Source organism: Ammospiza caudacuta, chromosome 3, assembly GCF_027887145.1.
Source record: "Ammospiza caudacuta isolate bAmmCau1 chromosome 3, bAmmCau1.pri, whole genome shotgun sequence".
In the NCBI taxonomy this organism is placed as follows: Eukaryota; Metazoa; Chordata; class Aves; order Passeriformes; family Passerellidae; genus Ammospiza; species Ammospiza caudacuta.
This window is the reverse complement of record NC_080595.1, coordinates 104,030,237-104,044,668: the sequence shown is the minus strand read 5'-3', so window position 1 is coordinate 104,044,668 and position 14,432 is coordinate 104,030,237. Positions and strand designations below refer to the sequence as shown.

Below are 14,432 nucleotides of genomic sequence, written 5' to 3'. Positions count from 1 at the left end.
TACAATGTCTTTCACCCTTATGTTATCCTTTAAATCCATCTCAGAACAGCTATAACTACAAGTGTAGGTTAATTTGTAGTAGTAGAAGGCAACATAATTCAATTTGCACTCCTAAGGTGATTTATATTAGCAAATCTTAGAATGCTTTATGAGCTTTATTTCTTATAACACCCTTTGAAGTGAGCAATATGCAGGAGAATATTACATGCATCTTAGAAAAAGGCCCTAGAAAGCACAGAGAAGTTACTGCTTTCTCTGAGGTCAATAGAAAGTTATGCCAAAGCCAGTAAAAACTCCAGGTAGCTGATTCTTGATTTCGAAGTATAAGCATTAGGCAAGGCCATCTCCATTTAAAAGATTCAAGTTAGCTTTTCCTCACCTTTCTCTTCCTTTCTAAATGTTTGGAGCAAGGTGGAAATAGCTACACATTTATTTAGAGAAACCAGACAAAGAGTTTCTGGGCCTCAAAGTCAGCATAACATAGGACAACAGAGGGGTGGTGCTGTACCCTGTGCCACTGGACTGTTTCACCTACACCCTCAGTGTAATGGACACAGTTTGTACCCTGGTAAAATGGAAAAATAGGGAAGATGAAAGCAAAACCCTCCCTTCACTAGCACATCATACCCTGCTCCTCTGGCAGAGTGCTGTATACATTATAGTACAAACCATTTTAAAAGTGACACAGATGGCCTATACTTAGTAATTTGAACTGTAACAAACAAGTTTCAATCTTACCTCCTCAAGTATTTGATTTCCAGTGACTCCTGCGTCCAAAGCAAGTGGAACACCCACCCTCCCTCCATTACTCCCACCACCCACCCATGCTCCCAGTCCCCTGCTCCCAACATCCCTGAGTCTCCCATCACATCCCAAATGGAGCTTCCATAACCCAGGAGCACACCCCACAGCTCCCCTCCGTGACCAGGACACAGTGCAGGGCACACCTCACAACAGGGAGCTCCTCAGGCAGAGGATGGGGTGTGTCTGTGCCAGCGCCTGCCTGTGCAGTGATAGTTTCCAGGTGAACTGTGCCATCACTTGTTTCGCCCCAGCCTTACCCCTAAGATGCCTGCCAACACTTTGGCTGGAGGCATGTACACTGACATCTTAAAACACCTCTGGTCAGAACCTGCTTGGTTTTCTTACCTCTTAAATTAAAAAAAAACAACAAAAAAAAAAACAAAAACAAAAAACAACAAAAGCAAAACAATGCAGTGACATCATTGTCACTGATAGATATTCACTACAAAAATCTCAGTCTCAATGAGACATTTTCCTGATACACTGATATTTCTGAGCAAGTTTGCAGAAACCACAGATGCTCATCACATCTTAGCCACACTGCTAGAAAGACACTAATACCTCAACAATGTAGGGCTGGAAAAGTCTGGATAACCTATGCAAGGTAAATGGTGGAAATCATACTCCCTAGTTGAATAGTTCTCCCTCTCTCCCACAGTTTTGCCATCCCTGCAGCACACTGAGATCATGAGCCTCCTCCTGCCATGCCCTTCCACACTGGAGTGATGGACTGTGACCACGTCACTGCTATCATGGATTTTGCCTTCTTGTCTTTTCCACCACTTGGATCATACATAAAAACACAGCAAGGAGCTGATTCAGCAATAGGTCTTTTAGGGGTATCTCCCACTTTGCCCAGGTCTCCAGCAGGTGTTGGTCCTGTTCCCAGAGGGCAGTCACAGCATGAGCCTGGCTCCTGCTCAACCAACAGGTCACATTCCCTGTGACCACATCTGCTTTACATCTCCTCAATTGGGATTATCTGCAATTCAGAAAAGCGAGTCCATTTAGAACAGGAAGCCCAGACAACTGAAAGACCAACTTTCCTTTTCTCCTGAGCTGGTAAAAAAGGTGATGGGTGAACAGTGGAAGTGGGAACAGCCTTCCCATTCCCCTCCCCAGGGACCCATCCCCAGCACAGTGGCTACACTGGCAGTGGCATCGCTGCCCCCAGCTTTAACTCTCTGCGTGCCTCAGACACACAGAGTGTCTTTCCTTGACCATGCCTGCACCCCCAGCAGCAGGAGGAAGGTACCAGATGCCCAAGGACTGCAATTAAAAGCTCGACTGCTCCTTTCACACCCAGATGGTGCAAAATGAACCCGACAACACGATTACAGGCGCTGCATCGCATCCCTGCTGCCAGCACCTGCTGCCCAGAATTAAATCCCTCATTATCACTCCCAAGATCCAGAAGCTCGAGGGAGGCACAAAGCATGAGAATATTCAAACCTTATGCCTTCAAAACAACAACAGAAAAAATTATTTTGCTTTAGCATATTTTTAAATGAAAAACAGCCATCTCTGTGCTTCTTTGTTTAAGATCAGATTACTTACCTGGAGCGGGCTGGGAAAGCAACACCTACTTCCCGAGCCTCTCCAAGGAAACTGGCGAGATGTGATGCCCACAGGTTGAGCTGCTTTGCTGTGGGTCAATCCCTGCCGAGGACAAGGAGCTCACCCCATCAGTGGAGTGTGGAAAAGGACAGGCTGACTGTGGATCAGTGCTCCCGATCGGCAGCTGCGAGGCACCGTCCCCCGGTGCTGAGGTCCGGCTGCATCCCCACGGATTATGCTCTCAGCTCTCTGAGCCACACTGCCCACGGACACTCAGGACATGTCTGTCTGTCTGTCTGGGGTGGCACAGCAGCCTGTGGGTGGGTGGGCAGCTGGCTGCTCGGTGGCAGGGCTGTACAGCTCCCAGCTCTGTCCTCTCTCCCATGCAACTGGCAGAGCTGGCAAAAACACTCTCTGCACCTTTCCCCTCCCCAGCTCCCTCCCCTCCAAACTGCTGCCAGGCTGCTTCAGTAGCCCTAGCGCCTGCACGTCAGTAACAAAAAAGCACAGGAATGATGATTTTCAAAAGCCAAAGGACGGTCTAGGAAACATCAACATCACAGTTACTGAAAGGCTAGGCAACAGATTCCCCTCAGTTCATGCGAAGGGTTAAAACCAGCAGCTTTCTCACTGAGAGAAGAGAAAAAAGCCAAAACTATGAAAGATTTAGGAGCTGTGAGCTAATCAATTTTAAGAAGTTCTCTGTGCTAAATGGAAAAGATGAAATGCCAGAGCACAGGTCATTCTCAATGCAATCACTAAGTTAAATTGGTATTTGAATAAAAGAATGCTTACATAGCTAAGACAAAGTTTCCATATGTGCTGAGGTACAAGATGAAAGGGGGAAAAAAGAAGAAGGGACCCCCAGTTTTCTGCAAGGGATCCCAAATTCTCTTTTTCGGTTTATCATCAGAAATTATGCTGAATAGAACCACAGAATCATAAAATAACAGAACTTCCTGAGTTGGAAGGGATCCACAAAGATCACCGAGTCCAACTCCTGACTCCGCACAAGATGGCTCCAGAAATCCCACCATGTGCCTGAGAGCATTGTCCAAATGCTTCTTGAACTCTGGCAAGCTTGGGGCTGTGACCACTGCTCTGGGGAGCATCTAGTACAAGAAAAAATCTCAACATCTTGTAGCTTTATTTTATTCAACATAAACAGTGGAATAAAATTAGTCTAAATTATTTTAGAACACTCCAATATTAAAATATGGAACTATACAAATTTTTTATGGGGGAGTAGTTAAAAGCTACTAATTCATAATAATAGTCTTTCTAAGAAAATTCCCTACATCTAAATACTGCTCTTCTTTGCTTGACTCTCACAGCAAAATGGGTTTCTTTTTTTATTAGTACATAATAGTATAAAATCTATAAAATGCTCTTTTTCTCATCCAGCCTCTTTGCAAAGCAGTTTGTCATACATAAAATATGACGTAAACACTAAGATTGTATTCACTTTAGAATAACAGCATTATTCAGCAGAGTGGATTATTGCATTAGAAAGAGTGGGTTTCCTGGAACCCACTTATCATTTACTGCAGGATGCTGATATATCTGCCATTTCTTTCAGCTGACTTTAAAAGGGTTTGTCTGAGACATGCAGCACTGCTTCCCTTTCAGTGATTTTTCTTTAGTTTCATCATGGATCCAGTAGAAACAACTCAGGAAAAATATATATTTTGCTAAAGAGAGGATACTGCCTCTCACCCCTTCCTGCCCCAAAAGACAGTTAAAAATCAGTCAAAGGTGTAATTGTGAAAGCCAGCAGAAGCTTCATCTGGAAAACAGTAAAGCCCCCCACCAGGTTGAGAACAATGTGCTTTTGATTCACACTTTTCTTCTTTCCTTTACAACATCATCAACACTATTTTTGGAGTTAGGTTTTATGGGTTCAAAGGAACATTTTGAACTGGACATCTACATAGACTTTGAGTCTGGGGGGATGGATTTTACTGTTTTCGTGACATATTTTATTGTGGAAAATACAATAATTTAGTTTTCATATGGATAGTTGCATATTCATCACCCTAAGTATCACCACTGTCTGAGACATCTGAAAACAATTTCTGAGCTGCTTCCCCCCCCCGCCCCCCCCCCACTTGTTGCTAGTAATTACTACAACAATGACTATTTAGCAGCCTCCCAGGGAGCATCTGCATGACAGTTGCTCATCAGGCTTCCCGGCACAAGCAGAGCAGACTGATTGATGCTGATTGATGCCACTGCTCCGCTGCAGGTGGCTGGACAGACAGCCAGCCCCGCTCGGCGATGGACACAGGGACAGCGACCGCCAATTCCCCAGCTGCTTTGCCCAGTCCATCTCCATTGCCTGGCCTCCACTGCTGGCTGCACTCAGTGTAAACCCTCAGCTGCCTGGCAGCTCTCAGGCAATGCCTTGGTGCCACCAAAACCAACTTCCAGAGCTGCACCTGCCAGGCAGAATGCTCCTGGAGAAAAGCACGGACACACGGAGACCAGCAATGATGATCAGAGGCAGTTTCAAGTCATTGCTTGAACATAACCAATCTTGTATGAAAACAATTGCTTTTCTTCCCCTCTTACTTACTTCTCTGCCATGTAGCCCTGATCTCCCTTATGCAACACACAAGTTATATACTTACCACTTTCCATAGAACATGATCTGGGGGGTTTATTTGACTTTTCTCATTGAAGTTCCACAGCTTTGTTAGTCCCCACTCCTTCAACACCTGCATACACACACGTCAAAACCACTCAGTACAAGCAAGCTCAGCTCCCAGAAAGCCCTGTCAGTTGGGCACTATTTACATGACAAAACAATATCTATTGTTTGATAGGGGACAGTGCCAGTGTGCAAACACACATGCATGACATATCTGCTCCCATTTGCATAAAACCAGTTAGGAGATCTTTCCAGCTGACTGCTGTTTAACAGAAGTGCCAGAGTCTAACCTTGGGAACCAAGCAGACACATGGCTGTGCTCATGGGAGAGTGGGGTTTTTTTGTTACCATCACACATAGTGGGGCTTCTGGACGGGAGAACTGTCCCTCACTGTCACCCTCTGTGCAGGAACCTATTAAAATGACTGCAGGACCTCACTGTGAGCAGAAAGTGCCATAACCCTCTCCACAACCAACTCCCTGTCCTTCTCTGCTGTTCTCCCTTTTCTGATCCCAAAGCATGTCCTGTGCTGCAAGGGTTCACATGATCTTTAGCATGGACAGCATCTGTCATTGAGTTTGGGGACCCTGCTGCTGCCATGTCACAGGGCTGGTGCACAGATCTCCTCCTGCCCATGTATGACCTGAACCCTCTTCCCTGCCAGCACAAGCAGCCCCACACCCTCCCAGACAGCACATAACAGTAACTCAGGTTAATACTGCAAAAGACACTCCAGAAAATTTCAAGAAAAACTAATTGCTACACTTACAGATTTTTTTTTCAAGGCCAGAAAACACCACTACAATAATCTAATGCCAACCAGCACCAAGGCACAAACTCCTATTTGAGCTAGATCCTATCTTTTATACACACTATTAAAGATGTGCACCCAGGCAGTGATCAGGAAATGCTCTGGCTGACACAGCAGAGAAGAAAAGAACACATTTACCAGCTTCAAAATATTTTTCAGCTGGCAAAAGAGCACTGGAGATGCTCTTCCTCTTCAAGAAAAGCACGACAGGAGCTGCCAGCAGCAATGACACAGCCCCTCCTGCACCTTCACAGCCGATGTCTTGGGAGAGCACGGGGAGGTGGGGTGAGGCAGGGGAACCAGTGCCACCCAGCTCAGCACTGAATCATGGAGACAACGTGACTACACAAGATGTTTGGATATTGGCACAATATTCCTCAGTTTTGCTGGGCTTCTGGCATGAGAGCAAGAGTCTGGCAGGCAGCGTGTCAATTAAAAGCTTAACAAGGCTCAAGCTGAAAGTCAGTGGATGAAATCTTAGGGATGAAGAGGCCAGGGTGGGAGAAAGGTGTATTCAGACAAGCATGGGTGGAAGAGCTGAGTATGTCCACTGCAACCCCCAGAGAGGTGTGTGCCCCTGTTATGGTGCACACCATTATCATCAAGAGATCACGATTTTTCCATTTGCCTCCCACCACAGGGTACTGCAACAGCAAGAGGAAGCACAAATATCCAGGGATTTGGCACACCCTGGAAAATGGGCAAGTGAGAGAAACTGAACACAGCAGGGAAGCAGACATGGAGGTCACATTTTTTTGCATAGAATCACCCCACCAGTCAGCACAGCTAGGACAGTAATTCTCATTTCCTAGACCCATGCACTGATCTCCCAGTGCTGCTGTAGAGAAACTGGCTGTAGCTCCCAAGAAAAAAAAACATTATTGATGAGCTAAATTAGCTGCATCTGATTCACACAGGGAACCTCTTTAGGAAAGATTCCAAACTTGCTGAGTGTGCCAGAAGGCTCTCTCTGACCTCAGCAGACTTTGCAAGAGACCTGAAGAAGACCTGAAGTTGGGGAGCAACTTTAAATCATCTCTGAGGAGATCCTAATAAGGAGAGAAAAGTTCAGAGACTTTACCCTATCCTATCCAGAGTTTAGGGCAAAGACAGCAAAGACTCTGATGCAGTGCACAAAGCCCCCATGCTGCACACCTCCTGTGCTGCTCAGTGTTTTGGGTCACACTGCAGCAGCTGAAGGTGACAAAGCTTTTCCTCTTGAGACCGTGGGCTCAATTCTGCTTTGGTAGTCAGGTCAAGTCAGCCACCAAAACTGCTGTTTCCTAGCTGTGCAGGGTCCTACATGACACCCACAGAAGGTCTCTACTCCTATTCTAGTGCAAAGCTGTTCATAAATGACAAAATGATTCCAACACATATCAAAGGATACATTTGTCAGCAGTCTCAGCAAATTGACTGGACTGCCATGTGAAGGCACAGAAACTGGGGCAATGAACAGAGATTTCAATACTGTCAGTACTGTACTCCAGACAATTAAAATACTCTATTCCCCACAAAATAAGCTGGTTTATCAAAATGACACCTAATATATATCTCCTATATTGACAAACATAATGAAGTATGGAAGATCACTCTAGAGGATCCCTGTCCCCTTTCCTCCTTTCATTTCCTTCATTGCTTTCTTGTCTAGATAAAACACTGGAGGTTTTTGCCACTCCCCTCTAGATAACTTACTCCAGCTCTCTGCTCATCCCCTGGCACAGCTCTTTTGAGGCTTGGTACTCAAAACTACACAGAATATTTGCAGAGGGCTCTTGATGCGAGCAGCCCTAAAGGCAACTTGGTTGCAAGGAGAGAAACACTGAGCAGAGTACGTGCGCTGAAAGAGGAGATGCCTGCTGCACTGTGAGCCTGGAGCCAGCAGCATCCTTCAGAAGAGCAGTCAGCATCTCTGAAGGGCAGCTGGGGGTGTCCAGCAACCACAGCCATCCTGAGATACCATCAAGAAGCAGAAAACCAAGGAACTTATCATCTGAAAAGGTGAAAGAAGTGGGAAAAGTGGAAAAAGGGGCAAACATCCTGAGAAAGGAAGGTTCAACAACTGCCACTGGCTGTTCTAACTGCAAGAACAGGAAACAGTGATCTGAGATGTGAGAAATCATCATCATCATCTACTTGTTTCTTTCAGCTGAAAAACAAATTAACAGCACCTCTTGGCTGCTCAGGTGAGTGTGTTGTGCACCCTCTAATGTCTCTGTGCCATAGAAAGGACTTCTTACCCAAATCCTCTGGTTATTTCCTGCACTGCTTGTGGTTTCCTACACAGGTTGAGCTCCCCACACAAACTTTCCACAAGATCTTCTAGACAAACTCTTTGACCCTCCTCAGGGATGTCTGGCTGACCCCCAGCTTTGTGACAAGGCTCATCATTGATGCCAGACTCTGCCTGTTGCTTTACTGCTCTTCCCCTGGGACCACTTCTGTGCTACAGGATCCCTGAAACCCCCCGTGGTCAAAATCTTCTTATTTCTGTAGGCCAGTTAACCCTTCAGGTCATGATGACCACACAGTTAATAATTCCCTCTGATCTCCTCTACAGATCAACTTCTGCATCTCAGAGCCCTGGAACTGGGCTTTGCCTTTCCTTGCAACTGCATCAGACAGACCAAATTCACTTCCCAGCACACACTCCAAATTCTCAGACTTATTTCTGCAGCTTAAGCAGTAATTCTTTGCCTTGTAGGAATCACAGATCCATTCTTACAGTGTAGTGCTTGGCACTCAACTCTGAGCAGAGTTTAATCCTCTTGATTTTGGACCGAGAGGAGCTAAATCCCCATGGATTTCCTCTCCTTTTGAAGTTCCTGCATTTCCTCCCTATTCCACCCTCCCACACTGCTTAGAGGTTCTTTCTGTCCCACCACCCCATTAGTGATTTGAGGGTTAAATGCTGTTTCTATTTTTCATAAGCTGGGGTCACCAAGAACACAATTGAGTGTGACAAGCCCAATGGTCCTGTTTTAACACTCATTTCTCTGCAGTTACACAAGCAGGAGGGGCAGAAGCAGTAATAACCTGCAGAGCCAAAATCCACAAATATTTCAGGCAGCAACAGAGAATGTATCTACCTGGAAACCCTTTTATATTGTATTAAAGGATGGTTACATCCCGTTTTACAATATGCCTCAGTCCTCTCAGGAATAAAACAATTACTTTCATTAGCAGCATCCCACAATACAAAGTACCTAAATAAGCCAAATCTTTAGAAAAATAAATCTAGGGGATAAAAATAACTTTAAAAATAAAACTAAAAAAATAAGGTGCTTTGCACACATTCTATGGGCTGTATGCATCACACCAGATTACATTTTTTGTTGCTTGACTGTATTGTGCTATTAACTTGAAGATATCTCCATGCTGATGGCATGGCTGATCGTGCTTTCACGTTGGCTTGCAAGGGTGACAGTAGACAGCTGTGCAGGGATTATCTAAATGGAAAGATCTCTGGTGAGACCAGAAGGTGCACTGGTGATAGCATGATAATGAGGGATGCTTTCTGAGGGAAAAGACTCTCCTTGGACACTGACAGGTAACAGTTCTCAAATAACTCACCTCTTCAATCAGAGGTGTCCTTTATGGAAGCTGAGAACAGTGGGACCACAGAGTAGGAGTAACCATGTGGAGCAAGCACTCTAACTTACCATGGGAAAACACTCAGATTGGAAAAGAGATGCAAAAATGAACCGGTGCAGAAAGTACCAGCAAATCTGAGTAATGACTTATCTTCTGCATGGACTTCAGAAATTGCATCACACTCTCAGGTCTAATTTTCTAAGCCCTAGTCAGTGATCCCACAAGAGCAGCTGGTCCTCCAGCACTGAGAGTGCCTTGTTTTCCAGAAACAATGGAACACTTTAGTGCATAGAAACCCCTCCTTGTGCAGAGGATGGGGCTTCCTAGGGGGACAGTCTTTATCTTGAAGAACTCAAGCTAGCTAAGCTAGCCTCCTGCTCAGGGAAATCCCATTTCAACCTCTGACACTCCTCAAGCCTCTGGTCCTCAAAAATGGAGCTCAAAAGAGGCGTACAAGGACAGCAGAGGAAGCAAGGAACTACACACCCCAAAGAACACAGCAGTGCAATGTAAATACCATAACCCAGTGCCACAGGTTCAGTCCAAACTCTTCACTAGTTTGTGAAGAGTCCCTAGTTACCCAGGAACCGGAATGCATTTCTAAAATACAAAATCCATGGCATTATTTTTATACATTTTACACAAAAATTCGGAAAGGTCGCCTTTGTATTTTACTCACTCTTAAGGATTGAGGGTTCAGTTTTTTCTGATGAACATTTTATAGCTGTGTCTCGCAAGGCAACCTCTGGAGAAGGACTATGGGGGTGCCAGCTTCAGTCTTTCCAGTGTTGGCAACAACAGCAAGTCTCTGTACGCTGCTCCTGGGTGAGGAGAAACACATCATAAACGGAGAATCACAGCAGACTGAGAACACAGAAATTTAATACCAGTGTTTACTGCAGCACTCAGCTGCCTGCACACCTGGGCAAACCCAGGCTTTTCCTCCTGAGGTTTATACACCCACTTCCCATTATAAACAAGTTCCAGCCACAGCTCTCCAGTTTGGTTCCCACTATCTGACCTCTGAAAATAAAACTGTGCAGCTCTCACTGCTTTGTAAGGATGAGGAAAATGTAACAGAGACTTTAATTTCTTCCCAGCAATCACGTGACAAATCAATAAAATCAGGAAAGGGACAAGTTCACAACAGTGTTCATGAATGATGGAAGTCACTTGGCCTGCATGAACTTTTGAGTGCTGAAAACTGCTAAGGATAAATAATCTCTCTTGATCTCTGAAGCAGAAATCATTGCTGAAATGCCAGTTCAGTGACTTCAATTAGAAAATGCTGTTGGAAGACCTTACCATCCCTCTTTCCTACTAATTAAAATTACCACATAATTTAGCTGCTTTTGCTATCCTTTTTCCTAATACATTCAGATCAGCAGAAATGTTTAAGTACAAAAGCATAGAGGCATTGGAAAACTAAGCACTAGTTATGTCTGTGACTTGACCTTCTGGTACTGTTTTGCTGACTAAGTTGTCAATGACAATGTCACGGTCTTGTGAAAACACCTTGCTGTTTCATTTTAATTGGAAATACCAATTGAAATATAAAGAACCAAATAAATAAACTGTATTTAAACTACAGGTAGACTATCAACAGTCACGTTCAAGATGATGTGCAAAAAGACATAGCCTAAAGTAAAAATCAAGAAACTGAACTTGGACAGGCTCATCCCTTCTTACAGCTTGGATGAACTTATATGATACTGCAGTTTAGGAATAAATGGTGTACTCTGAAGACAGGTTCCTAAAATGTCTCAGAGGTGGTACAAGTTCCTTAGGTTATGTGCTCTTAAAATTTCATGTACAAACTGGAAAAACAGAAGGTTCCTTTTTATAAAAAAAAAACCAAAAAAAAACAAAAAAAAAAAACCAAAAAAAAAACATAAATAAACCAGAAACATTCATGCAAAAACATAATTAAGCCTAAAAATTAAGCCTAATTCAAGATAATTTGATTAGTGTGTCATTCTGTTCACATCAGCAGGTTAATTGGGAACACAGCTAGTGTGATTTCACTTGGTTATCTTATCTCTTATCTATACTCTTTGAAAACTGCAGGCTAGCAGAAGTAACTCAGAAGTAACAGCAATACAAATATTCTATCTGGCAAATAGCATCTACAGTATGAAATTAACATAACATGCTGCTAATTTACATATTACTTGTTAAAGACTACTAACAATCTGAAACTCAGTTCAAAGGGTCCAAAAGGTGAAATAGATCCCTGTTCTGTATTTGTGAGGAAAATCAGGCAGCAGCAATTGAACAGAGTGGCAGACAGAGTAGGAGGGACCCAGCAGCAATGCCATGAGCAGTTTAGGAGCCCAGGCACGCTACCCAACATCTTGTATGAGATCAGAGAACAAAAGCATGGGCGGGATTTCAAGGACATCAGGGACTGCAGAGAGATGGCCGCTGATGTGAGGCTGAGGAGGAAGCACACATTGTCAGCTTTGAGGAGGGAGAGGTCAGGAAAGGATTGCCCAGAATGAAATGTGTAAAGCTGGACTGGAAAAGTCACTGTCCCACCAACAACTACTGACAGCACATTGAGCAATAAGGGGGAGAAGAGAATTGCAGAAGGTATCTAAAAGAGCAAATGTAACTGGTGATGGTCTGGTCTTTTCTCATGGTGGAAGAGGTTCAGATGCTGCTTGCAAAACCAGAGGAATGAGACGTGAGGGTGGACACTAAGAGAAGAGCTGAAAAAGCAAAGAAATGGTCTGAGACTGTACACGACCATCAGGGCAAGTGGAAGGGTTAGCAAAGGAGGGCAGGCAAAGAACTTCTGCCTTTGCTGAAGAATGAAAGGCTTCTAAGAAAGGAGAAGAGAGTACAAACAATGAAAAAGCTTCTTTTGCCAGTATTCTCTTCAAAACAATTGCTGAGAGAGAACTGGAGGAAGAAAAAAGGGAATCTCCCAGGGACAAGCCCATGCTGTCAAAAACCTCCCTGGGGCTGTAGAGTAAATATTTATAATACATTACTACTTCTTTATAAACTGTCGTATTTGTTTAGTGCTTATGATTTAAGAAATACACAGGTATTTCCCAAAATGCACTCCAGTCCATTAAGGAGGAGGTATTTCAAATTTTGTTTTGATGGGAATAGAAAATTTATATACTCCTCTATTTTCATCAGTCATGCAAGTCTTTGTTAATAAAGATTGTTAACACTTTTTTCCCTCCCTGCAATTTCTGATGTATGCACAAATCACTTAAAAAACCAACACTGTAACTGTGATATATAAGGGAGCCAATTTAATCACTGGAGATCAACAGCAAAACTTTAATTATCACAGTAAGACAAGAATTCAATTTTAAGAAAGCGTGACTCTAAAACACTAATCAAGCTGTCCTCATCTTTGAACTGCTGCTATGAGTGTTAAGCATTTCACTTTAGATTAAATATTGCATTCATTCGATGTGCAGTGTCCTTTTTATGCTGTATGAAAAACACACAAAGCTGTACTAACCTGATTTTAGCCAAACCCATTATTTTTCATGCATACTAAGTATATTTTAGCAGCATAAATATTAGTTATTATATTGAACAAGAGCAGTTGCTCCTCTCCAGAACCATCAATGAAATATGTTCATATACATCAATTAAATGTTCATATACTTACATTCAATTAATTAAATGCAAAGCACCTATTTCACTGCCTTTGAAATACAAATATGTTGAGCTCCACCATTCACCTGGTGTACCTGGTATTTTAAGTGATGTTGGAAAATACAATGAGCTATAAAGCAAAGACTGGCAAGGCTAGACAATGTGGATACTGATGCTGTAAGTATTATTTAGGTCTTAATCTTTTAAATCCCAGGGAGACAGATTTGGTTTAACAGTTTGTCAACAGGATAGCATCTTTAAATATCAGCTGTTCACTGAAAGATGATGTTTTTCCTCAATACTGAGACTGAATAAGGTGGGGTACATATTTTTCAAAATCAATCATGATCGATCAAACCTTATGTTGGTAAAGCCCATCTAGAGCCCTCTTGAAACACATTTGTTTTATTTCCTAATGGTGAGAAATCTTTGGTCTGCCAAGCTAGAGAAACAGAAGAAGAGAAAAATTCCTGAAAAAAGGCCAGTCTTAGTGAGAAATGAGCTGCAATTAAAGCCTTCCACACATTAGCCATAAAAAACAGACACAAAATTATAGCACATGCAGCAGCAATTTTTTAAAACTGAATATTGAATTGATTGTACAAACCTGTCCTAGTGAAGGGAGGCAAAAGAGAGCTGGCACTGTGCTTTATAATATATTTGAGGAACAGCACTCATAAAGGGTAGTGTGCAGCCATTTACAGATGGTGCTCATGTTTTGTTATTATCAAGTCTCTCCGAGCTCTGGATGAAAGCAGAAACAATGTTCTGTTTTCTTTGAGACCTTTCTGCAAGTCCAGTCCAGTGGGGACACGTCTGTCTGTGGCTGCACACCCTGCAGAGCTGCACTGTGCCACCTCCCTGAGAGCTTGGGAAGGAAAAGATGATTTGTCTGTGGAATTATTTGATGATTTGTCCAAGTAGAAAAAATGGCAGACTCAGCTGGGCTGGGTTTAGCACAGCGTATTGGATGGTGAGTGTCTGAAGAGTGCTCTATGATGGGCATTATCAGGGCATGACCGGGCTTCACTGTTAGCGCAAACAAGCTGGGCTGGGTGATGCTGCAGCAAAACCCCTCAGTGATGGCAGTAACCCGAGAGCACAGCAACCACCCCCTCGCACCAGGGCATGGCAGAGTCTGTGCAAAGCCACTGCCACAGCTCACACCTGCTTTCATGGGCCACGTCCAGAGGGGGAGACAGTAATTGGGCCTCTTTGTTCATTCAGCTCTTAATCTCTCTGTTGAGACTGACAACGGGGGAGACCATTAGTGTCAGCTCTGCTGGGACTTTCTGTTATTAAGGCTACTTAAGCTTTTCCAAGTAAATTGCATGTGTCAAAGCAACAGCACACAGCGATGGGCAAAAAAGCCATTACACAACTGCTCTCCC

General features: G+C 43.6%; 1 protein-coding gene across 1 annotated transcript in view; it reads right to left on the bottom strand.

The window, feature by feature from the left end:
• ANKRD6 (ankyrin repeat domain 6) overlaps nucleotides 1-14,432 on the bottom strand; it is an 84,704-nt gene that overhangs the window by 34,876 nt on the left and 35,396 nt on the right. The window contains exon 2 of the mRNA XM_058801269.1: nucleotides 10,097-10,238. The gene's annotated coding sequence lies outside the window, so the exon portion shown is untranslated. The remainder of the gene's footprint in view (nucleotides 1-10,096; nucleotides 10,239-14,432) is intronic.